General features: G+C 38.0%; 1 protein-coding gene and 1 pseudogene across 1 annotated transcript in view; both read right to left on the bottom strand.

Annotated features, from left to right (window-relative positions):
- LOC137995839 (uncharacterized) overlaps nucleotides 1-10,000 on the bottom strand; it is an 89,533-nt gene that overhangs the window by 8,194 nt on the left and 71,339 nt on the right. The gene's annotated exons all lie outside the window — the stretch shown is intronic.
- LOC137994230 (uncharacterized) lies at nucleotides 3,292-5,569 on the bottom strand (annotated as a pseudogene).

Genomic DNA, 10,000 nt, shown 5'->3' on the forward strand with positions numbered 1-10,000 from the left:
TTCTTTTGCTTGTTCGCCTCGCGCCATCTGTAACTCATCATTGCTGCATGCTACTTTCTTCGAGTGGCCTAAATTTAATGTAGGCACCCAGTCAACGTTCCATTTATCCCAAGAGGCTGCCGGTTTTCCATGTACGAAATGTCGGCTACAAACTCTGCCACTTTTTATAAGACTTTCTGTCAAACCGTCTCTGCTAATGGCAGACAACCACCTCCTTCGTCGCTCAATCGACAGATCTTCGCAGGCTTCTCCTTGATTTTTTACGATGACAGGAACTCGAAAGAAAGAAATTTCTTTATCACGAACAGTTCTAGAGTGACAATTCACCATTAAACATAAGACCATGATGAAAATAACGATGTTTTTGTGCGATACCTAAGCAGAACAGTAGATCTCGTGGTGTTTGTTTACGCTTGGTGGATAGCAAGCTCCGCTCCAACATGGCGGATAGCAACGGTTGTCATGCGAAATAGTCACGTGGGTGAAAACCGAGAATACTGGTAGTGTATCACATAATAGGGATATTGCCAGTTTTTGGAAGTTTATTATTATCATAATAATTTGACCCAGACCATTTTTGAAATGACCCAATTTAAAATGTCACATGGGACATTTGACCCGCTTTCCATAACTTCTAGATTGAAGACTGTCTTATTCCTATCCTACCTTATTCATCCCCACCCTACCCTATCCTTTAATATCTTGTCTACTGTAAATTAAATCCTGACAAGAATATTATCATGACAGTGAATATATATTTTTCTTTCAGATTGGACAAGCCAAGGCAATGGCCAAAATAAAAGCTTGGTCAGATCATATAATCCACCACTTCTGGTATTGTAGCAATGTATGCAAGGAAATTGAGAACACTTCACATGAGGAAGCCTTGCAAATTATGAAAGTAGGAGAAAACTTAAATGATATAATTTATTTTGTGTAGAATATTTTCCTATAGCACATTGTGCAGATTGTTTACTGAAAACATCTATCTTTTTTTTAATGGGTCAAGAACACCAGACAGCGAGATGTCACACTTATGTGTGGCCTTGTGGGACATATAATGTTACCTTTTTTTCTTTTTGTTTTCTATAATTCTCTTAGAGCAAGTGGATTGGCCTACTTCATCATGTCTGTGACTTCCATGAGTTGTTGGATGGCAGGTGTAACCATGATGATCAAATCCATGATTCAAACTTAACCTGCAATCTTGTGCAATCTTGGCCAAATTGGTGAGAAAACTCTGCTTTTGGACTAAACTCCGATCACAAGTATGAAAAAGAAGCTCTCTTTTTGCCACCCCCCCCCCCCCCAATCAATGTTGCTAGACAAAACAAAGCATGTCAAACCTGGGCTTATCAACATTGGTTGTAGGGGGGAGGGGGGTAGCTAATAATGTGCGATATTGAGGACGTAGTGTGCAAAATAACCCCTGCTTTTAATATTCTCAACTCCTTTTCTCCAAGATTGTCTGGGGATCATTTTGCCCAAGAACACAAAACGCGTGTATGTATGAGTTCTGTAAGTAAAAAAAGGAAAATATATCAGTCGTAGGCATGTCGTCATGGTACTCAATTGACAATTAGAGTTAATTAACCCTAATAAAGAAAAAACAAGGTGACATCATCATTGAGGTTCATTATCAAAACACCTGGAAATGGTACATAAAAGGCATGTTGACGATCCTTTAGGAGCGTATATTTTATTACAGGCGCAAGATCATAACGACAAAGCTAAAGATGTTCCTGAGGAAGAAGGAGTTTCATTAGCAACAATCTTTCGGATCAAGAAAGAAGGTGTCCAAGGCCTTAAAAGGGAAGTTGTCATGCTGTTTGTTAGAAAAAGCCACCACAAAGGTGAGATCAGAAGTGACCCATACGATAAACTAGATGGACCCTTCTTCGAAAAATATGTCAGAGAACAGTTCCCTAAACTTTTTGTGAAACCAAACAAGAATGTGGTATAACAGGAGCAAAATAGTAATAGAGCAAATTACTTCCGATTGCAAGAAACGTCACTTCCTGTTTGTAAACCGTGCGTCTTCGAATACGAATTGTCATGAATTTTAAGTATAACTACAAGGCATTATATATGTTTCCCCTAACGTTTTCTCAAGGCGTTGCTAATGAGTATAAACTATGAAGAAAATCGATGAGATTTCTACATTTCTTACAAAAAGTGACGCATTTCAACGGTTAACACAGCAGCTGGCTAAAAACAGACTGGTCATGAAAAATATTTCAAATCTGTTAATATCATGTTAACCAACCAACATTTCTCTATGTCAGTTAAAGAACACACAAAATTAACCGATGTTAACCATGCAATTTCCTTATTGTGTGTAATCTTACATAAATATATCAACATTGGTTATAGGGGGGAGGGGGATGGCTAATAATGTGCGATATTGAGGACATGCGCAAAATAGCCCCTGTTTTTAATAATCTCAACCCTTTTTGTCCAATATTGTGGTTTGACCAGCGCGACAAGGACTTTGCAGAATTGTAGAAAGTCATCTTAAACCCAGAGCTGCTGGACAGTTTCCGATTCTAAGTTAGATTCAGGTAACCAAGTTGTATGAATCTGAAAGTTGTCGTTCTGTCTTAGTACAGAATAATACATGAACTTTGTGCACTGCTCAAATATAAAATATACATATTCATAAACAGTGTGTACATATACATATGTTAAATCTTGTAACATCTACAGGTCAACATCCTAATATACAGATTATAATTTGCACTTTGCCTGGTACTATTGTCACAGCATTGAGATATAATTTCAGGCACACTGGCAGAATAGAGTGTGCAAACAGCCTGACCCTTGCATACACTCCAAAGAGAACACCGCTAAGGTACTTTTACACACTGATAATATTCGAGATTTACTAGAAATACTTTGCGGTACATTAATGCATGGGATTACATGATAAAACTCTTTAGTTTTGAGTACCCAACAATTACTCCCAACATTCTTGTTGTGTGCTCAGCCATATTACACATCACAGAAGGGATATAGCTTATCTGCATGCATCCCAGGATTATATCATTGAACTACAAGTAATAACAGAACAGTGACAGAACAAAGTGAACTATAATAAAAATAAAAAAATTATTTTCATTGCAGCTATAAAGCTTACAAGGCAAGGAAGTACATTGCTACATTTGACTGGAATTTCCATTTGGATCTCCCATCTGCCTCAAGCAAGTCTGGGAATGAAATCACCTCCAGGAGATATGATCAGAGAACTACGCAGTGAGATGTAAGAACAGTAAAACAAAACAAAACCTTTGACTACATTCCATTGCTCATAGCAAGAATGTTACGTGCTAGAGTGGATGACAATGATTTTGTGGCACACAAGGTGTCAACGAATGAAAGTGATCCACGTCTTTTGGCACCCACAATTGCTGCAAAACCTCCCCCTTCCTCGAAGGAACTGTTGGATAAAAAAAGCAGGTTTATTGTGCCCTCCAAGCATGTAAAATCAACATCTGGTCAGGATTTGGGGGAAATTTCGTCAAATGAATAATTTTCCACAGTATTATTTAGTATTTATTTCATACAATATGTGGACATACCATGCACAGCATCCACTTAGAAACTCAGCATCCCATTATGTTATCAAACAAAAATTAATGGATACAACATGTATAAGAGAAGTTCAGAGTACATCAGCTAAGCAATAAAATGGTCCATTTTATCAAGTGTGAGTTACTGAAGTTTGTAAGACGTACATGTGGAAGCGTTTTACCTTGGACACTCTAAAGACTTTCACACTTCGCTTTTCCTGTTAAATCAACATTTCTAACTTCTTGAAACAACTGGTAGAAAACACTCAGAAATTTGGTATGAATAATACAATACCACAATTCATGGTCACCATAACATTTCACTTTCATAAGTGATAAGCAGTTATCTAAAATGACATGTAGCCAGAATGTGTAATTCCAGAAAATATCCATACCTCCCCCATGGAAGGGATTTTTTCTAAGACCCCTCCACCCCTTTGGAAATTCCAATTAGCTTCATAATTTGTTTAAATTTTTTTTACCTTACAGAACCCCCACCCCCCAGGTAATTCCAATCTCTTCTGTGGGGGCAGTATGGATATTTTCTGGAACTGCACAATGAAGTCTCGTACATAATTTCAGAACTCCCGATATCCCATGTAAACCCCTGTGACTGATGGGTATCGCTTGTGAATTTTCAAAACTACACAAGAAGGACAAACACGTCTCTTTCCTTTACCAAGACGGCCATACTTTGCTAGGATAAATTGTTTGTATGCAGCTTTCCTAAAAGCACGTGTACTTGCATCTTCTTTATCATTTCTGATATCACCGGTGTTCCTGATACACATTTCCAAGACATCAGGATCCAGACATATCTTTGCAAAGTGGGAAGTTGTTATGATGCACTTTGGCTGTTTGTAACACTTATTTTCGACAGCCTGTGGCATTGGCCTGCACAGACCACAGGTACACCAATCAACCAAAGGACTGCCTGGCGAAGGAATGGGCTCAGTGGAAGAAACAGTTACTGCCATGGTTGAACCTGTAGACCCAGCTGTCTCAATCCCGGCAATCATGTCTCCTGTTTTATCTGTGTCATCAAGGTCATCCTCCATAATAAGGAGAGTATGGATGTAGATACTCCCCACACCCCTCCGCACACCCCTCACAGCCAAATTTTGCACGGTTGGTTCATCCAGTGTAGCAATGAACTCCTACAGTGTTTACCATTCAAAATAAAAATAATGATTATACAATCATAACAAAAATATAACCTGGAAGCAACAGAATAATATTACCTACTAGTAAACAAAGGGAAAATGCAGGGCTAAATCTAATTCAATCTTACGTTTTGGTATCAGAAAATTAGTCAGTTAAAAAAATGGTAAAATTATTGACATGATCATGGTCTATAATATTACTTCTCACTCATTTTAGTCTCAGTACTGATAGGGGGAATAAAATAATGCCAGATATCACAAGACATTTGTAGCATTTGCAAGGCAGATATTTATTCTACTGCACATTATAATTGGAATAGCGGTAAGGAAAAGAACACACAACAACGGACAATGGAATAGCAAAGTACCTTCACATCGTTGTTCTCTTTAACTCATTGTTGTTCCTCAGTTGGAACGTCGGTAGCGTCTGAAGAGAGACTAAATCCTCGGACGAACTCTACGACTTTCATAGGCAGATGACGAATGCTTGTTCAAATCCTGAAGAAAGGGAATGCACGAATTATTTCGTACGCTTTTTGGAAATTCAAATAACAAAAGAAGTGAATGTTCAACTTTATGTGCATGCATACCCTGTTTCTGCAAGGTTTATTGCTTGTTCCACATTTAAATTCATCTGTACACAGCACGTTTCTCCCTTTGCACAGGCACCCAGGAGAACTATTTTCTTTGCGCTTTGTCATACAAGCACTTTTAGATTTACAAAAGATCGCTGCAGGTTCCTGAGTAAAAGAAATTCACTTCACGAGCATTTGCTTTAGATAAACTTTATTTAATGCAAAATATATGCAGAATTGTTCAACTTACCGATATTTCCATAATGGCAGTCGAGCGTGACAAGTCTCGGAAAGAGTGAATGCTACTGTGCATGTAAGCCCGTGACAGTGTCCCTTTAAACCCATAAGTTACTAGAGAATTTTCCACTTGATTTCAGTGTTGTACAAAACAACACACTTGTACAATGTTAGAACTACAGCTCACTTTGATTACAGCTCAGTGATTGTTGTCGAAATTCACTACTCGTCGCTTTCAAGATTCCAGATATATTTTTTTCACCACCTGTCTTGATTATCCAATTTACGTTCCATTCTTTAGCTCCATAAGGGAAAATTTTGTTTAAAAATCCTCCAAAACGCCATTTGCGTTTGTTTTAATCTTCAACGCCATTGTAGGTTAATGAAATATTCTACTGTGTCAAACCAGAGAAATCTATGCCTTTCTCCTACCCCCTGAAATCCTACAAAAATATGCGAGGAAGACTTTACGCATAAAAACACCACTTAGCAAGGGAGTGATAGGTGAGACTTTTCCCGACACGGAAAAAAAAGAAAAAAGGAAACGAACAAATCCCACCCATTTTCCGACTGGGATTGCCATACTGGCAACCCAGTAATGATCTCTCACCTAATAACTTTATGGAACTAGTAGAAGCTTTTGGCGAATGTTCAGGTCTCAGAAATACTCTTGAAAAATCCGAGATAATGTTGCTAGGTAACAGAGGACGTTTTTCTTGGCAAAACTGTACTGAAATAGGAAACTTAAAAATTAAACACTCAGTTAAAATATTGGGAGCTCATTTTACTTATGATCCACGTGCTAAACGACGGTTGAATTTTGACGAAATTACTACCTCTATTAACCAAAAATTACACATTTGGAGATGGTGAGACTTGCGATTTTTCTGTATAGGGTTAGCATTATTTGCTTGAATCAAGAAACTGTAAAAGAGCTAAATAAAATTATTTTCAATTTCTTCTTGAAAGGAAAAGATAAAGTTCAGTGCGCTGTACTTTGGAGATATGGAGGACTAAAGGCATCACATTAGAATTCTGTGGTTGACTCACAAAAGATTATTTGTTGTAACAAACAACAACAACGGTGATGAACAAAGTAGCTGGAAGACTTTTACACTGGGTTATTCCAGAAAAAAATCCACACCCCCCCGACGGATGGGGTCGTTTTTTAACCCCCCCTCTCACCTGGATTTCCTGAAGCCCAAGACCCCCCCTCCTGTCTGGATTTCCAAGAAAAAAGACCCCCCCCTCCTGGCCTGGATTTCCAGGGAAAAAGTATTAGGCTTAAATTTCATTTATTTTTAATAGAAAATACGCACAATCACGTATAGAAGATGTTCTTTTTTAATTTCAAGAGCTTTGGCTAAATTATATAAAACTTCTGTTGTGTGGAACTAAGAAAAGAATGGAGCAAAAATGCTAAAACGCGAACGAGTGTTTATACAGTCTTAGCTCATAAAAATCAATTGCCTTTGTTCTTTCTTTGTATCATTACACGAAACAACGGTGGCGCACTGGGTCTGGGTACGAGTAAAAATGTGTCTGGCGTTTCAAACCCTTTGTTGCAATATTGTTGCGACGGCTCTTTCTTTAGTATCTTGTTCGCGTTTTCTGCTATAAAACAACCTGCGAAGGAACTTAGATTATCATTTATGTCAGGTGAGAAATATGTGAACAAAATATTTCTACTATTTTCAGGGTCTGAGAGCGCCAAACTGTCACCGAACTAAACGTTCGAATCGCGTGAACTATCGGTTCAGATGACCCCTGCAGAAGACTTTTTCTAGTTCAACCCCCCCTCCTGCCTGGATTTCCAGGGTCCTTGACCCCCCCCCCCCTCCCACGAGAACTTCCAGAATCCCATCTGTCGGGGGGGGGGGGGGGTGGATTTTTTCTGGAACAACCCATTATTCAGAACCGGTTAGAAGCAACTGATCTTATGTTGCACTTTCGATGTTAAAAAGTTGCCAATAAAACTCCTACATTTTTATGAAGATTGCCTAAAGACTATTGCAAAATGCTCTGCAGCAAATAATCAGTCTGAAGAAATCATCAATGATACAAATATAACTCTCCAAACCATTCTCTGGAATAAAAAATTCATTTGTATCGTCAGGAAACCTGTATTTTTTAAAACATTGGCAGAGAAGGGGATTTTCAAAATAGGAGATGTGATCTCTAAAAATAATGATTTAATAATTAAATGTAATGTGAGAGAGTTGAACTTTGGAATTCTTCAGACTTCTCTTTCAGTGATAAATGCTCTGCCTTATCAATGGCGAAAATTGCTTAAAAATCCTCTTTCCATAACAAAAAGGCATTTAATTTAAAGGAGCATATTGTTAAAAGTTTTAACGGGCAAAAGATTTCGATTAATCAGGCTGTATCAAAAACTATTTATAATGAACTTCAAAATAGAGTTATCACTATCCCTTTTCCTCAAGAGATATATATTACTCACTTTACAATTGATACTCTTGATTGCAGAAATATATATAGCTTGCCAGACCGTGCTACCTCTGATACAAAGCTGGGTGAATTTCAATTTAAGGAGACTCTAAATAGTTTCTCCCTTTTCCACAAAAATAAATATATTCTGTTTTAGATATAGTTAAGGTAATCATATCAAGACGAAATTTGACCAGAGTATTAAGTGCCCATCATAGATTTCTCACACCACATTTCCTTCCAAAATACTGTTACCATGGCAATCAGCTTAAATGGTCTTTTTTGAAAAAGCGGGACGGCGAAATTTTTCCACACAGCATCCCCTGAAAATGTTAAAAATAATTTCTAAAATACTTTAAATTAATACTTTAAATTAAATTCGTAGGCCAGTTTTACAGAAAAATCATTTTTTTTTTAATGTCTCTTACTTTTGTTTTGACCTACAGATTTTTTGAAATTTTAAGATATAAATTTCAAATTTATTTAAAGCCAGGAGTCGACGCCCAAAAAACTTGTGTCCATTATGAGACAGTTTCTGCAGTCAAGAAGAGCAAACAGTAAGGAGAAGCTACCATCTAGAGAGAAAATAGCTGCCTTGTGTAAACTAGTAAGTACAGAGGCTGATCGTATGTTGCTTAGAATGAGTGTTTGTTCATGTCTGAGTGGAAAAGAAGCTCAAAAACGGTACGGAGTCCAAAGTCTAAGTGCTAAACAAAGAAAAATTGATGACGCCCTTGAAAAAGTATGTGAAATCAGGGACACTATTTTAGAGTTGGCAAATGTTAAAGAAAAGGCAGTTTTGCAGACATTTGGCTAGGACTTCACATCTAGTGATTCAGAGGATGATGAGAGCAACCTTGAAGAAATTGAAGGAGTTGAGTGAATTTCTTCGTCAGAAGATGAAGCAGAGTTTCCTTGTAATATTCCAGCTGGTAGTGAAGTTGATTGCGTAAATGTAGAACAGTGTGTTGTAACTGCATTGGGTGCCAGGTTTCTGTTACAACTTCAGAGAAACGCAAAACACCAAGGAGCGAAGGAGAACTGAATGCCAATTTGGATTCCCAAGTGTTACATCCCGATGACACAGAGTTGCTCAAAAATGCAACGGTAAATCCAGCACCTTCAAGAGAAACATTAACATGCTGCGAGAAAACAACCTTAACTGGTTTACTTTTGCAAAGGAACTTGAAACCATGTTACCTGTTGGAAGCCAAGGAGTTCAAACTTTGCTGATCATCCCGTTTAGTGATCTTACTGAAAGGGAAGAACAATTAGTTGAAGTTAGTAGACAGGCCTATTTGGAAGACCAATGCAAACAAGCACTCGACAATGAAATATTCAAGACTGAGTCTAAATCTGAAGATGGAGACTGGTGTCAAATTAATGACACCAAATAAGGCAAAAGCACAGATACAGCAAGCACGGAGGAAAATAAAGAGGGCTGCTGCTAGAGAAACATCCAAGAAGATAGCAAAGGAAGCCCTACTGCAACGAAAGATTCCAAAGAGGGTGTGCACATGTCCAGAAATGGGGGAAAAAATGGAAGAATTTGTTCGGGAACACCAGGTTGGTGCTGACAAATGGCGTAGGACAGGCGTTTTTACTTTAACAAGCAACAAAAACACTCAAGGGCCTAAAGTGACATACAACAGATTACAGGAACATCAACAGAAGGAGTACATCACATCAATATCGTATGGTACTGTTGTACAACTGTGTTCAGTGAAAAACAGGAGAAGAATTTTTGCTCAGCGTTACAAGGGTGTTGCAGGAATAACTTGCACAAGAGCTCGTAAAGGTTTTGATGCCAAATTTAATCCTGATAGCCACTGGTCATACTGCTTTTACAAAGGCCTTGATATGCTTCAGTTCAAAGATGGCTCTGATAAAATGATTTTCAATAGAGACAATCAAGCAGGTTTTCGCTTGAACAGCACTTACACACACACATAAGAACCATAAAGCTGTTTGCTTGGAAGGGAAGCCAGAACTCACATCACATTCTGAC

The sequence above is a fragment of the Montipora foliosa genome, chromosome 3 (assembly GCF_036669935.1).
Source record: "Montipora foliosa isolate CH-2021 chromosome 3, ASM3666993v2, whole genome shotgun sequence".
Lineage (NCBI taxonomy): Eukaryota > Metazoa > Cnidaria > Anthozoa > Scleractinia > Acroporidae > Montipora > Montipora foliosa.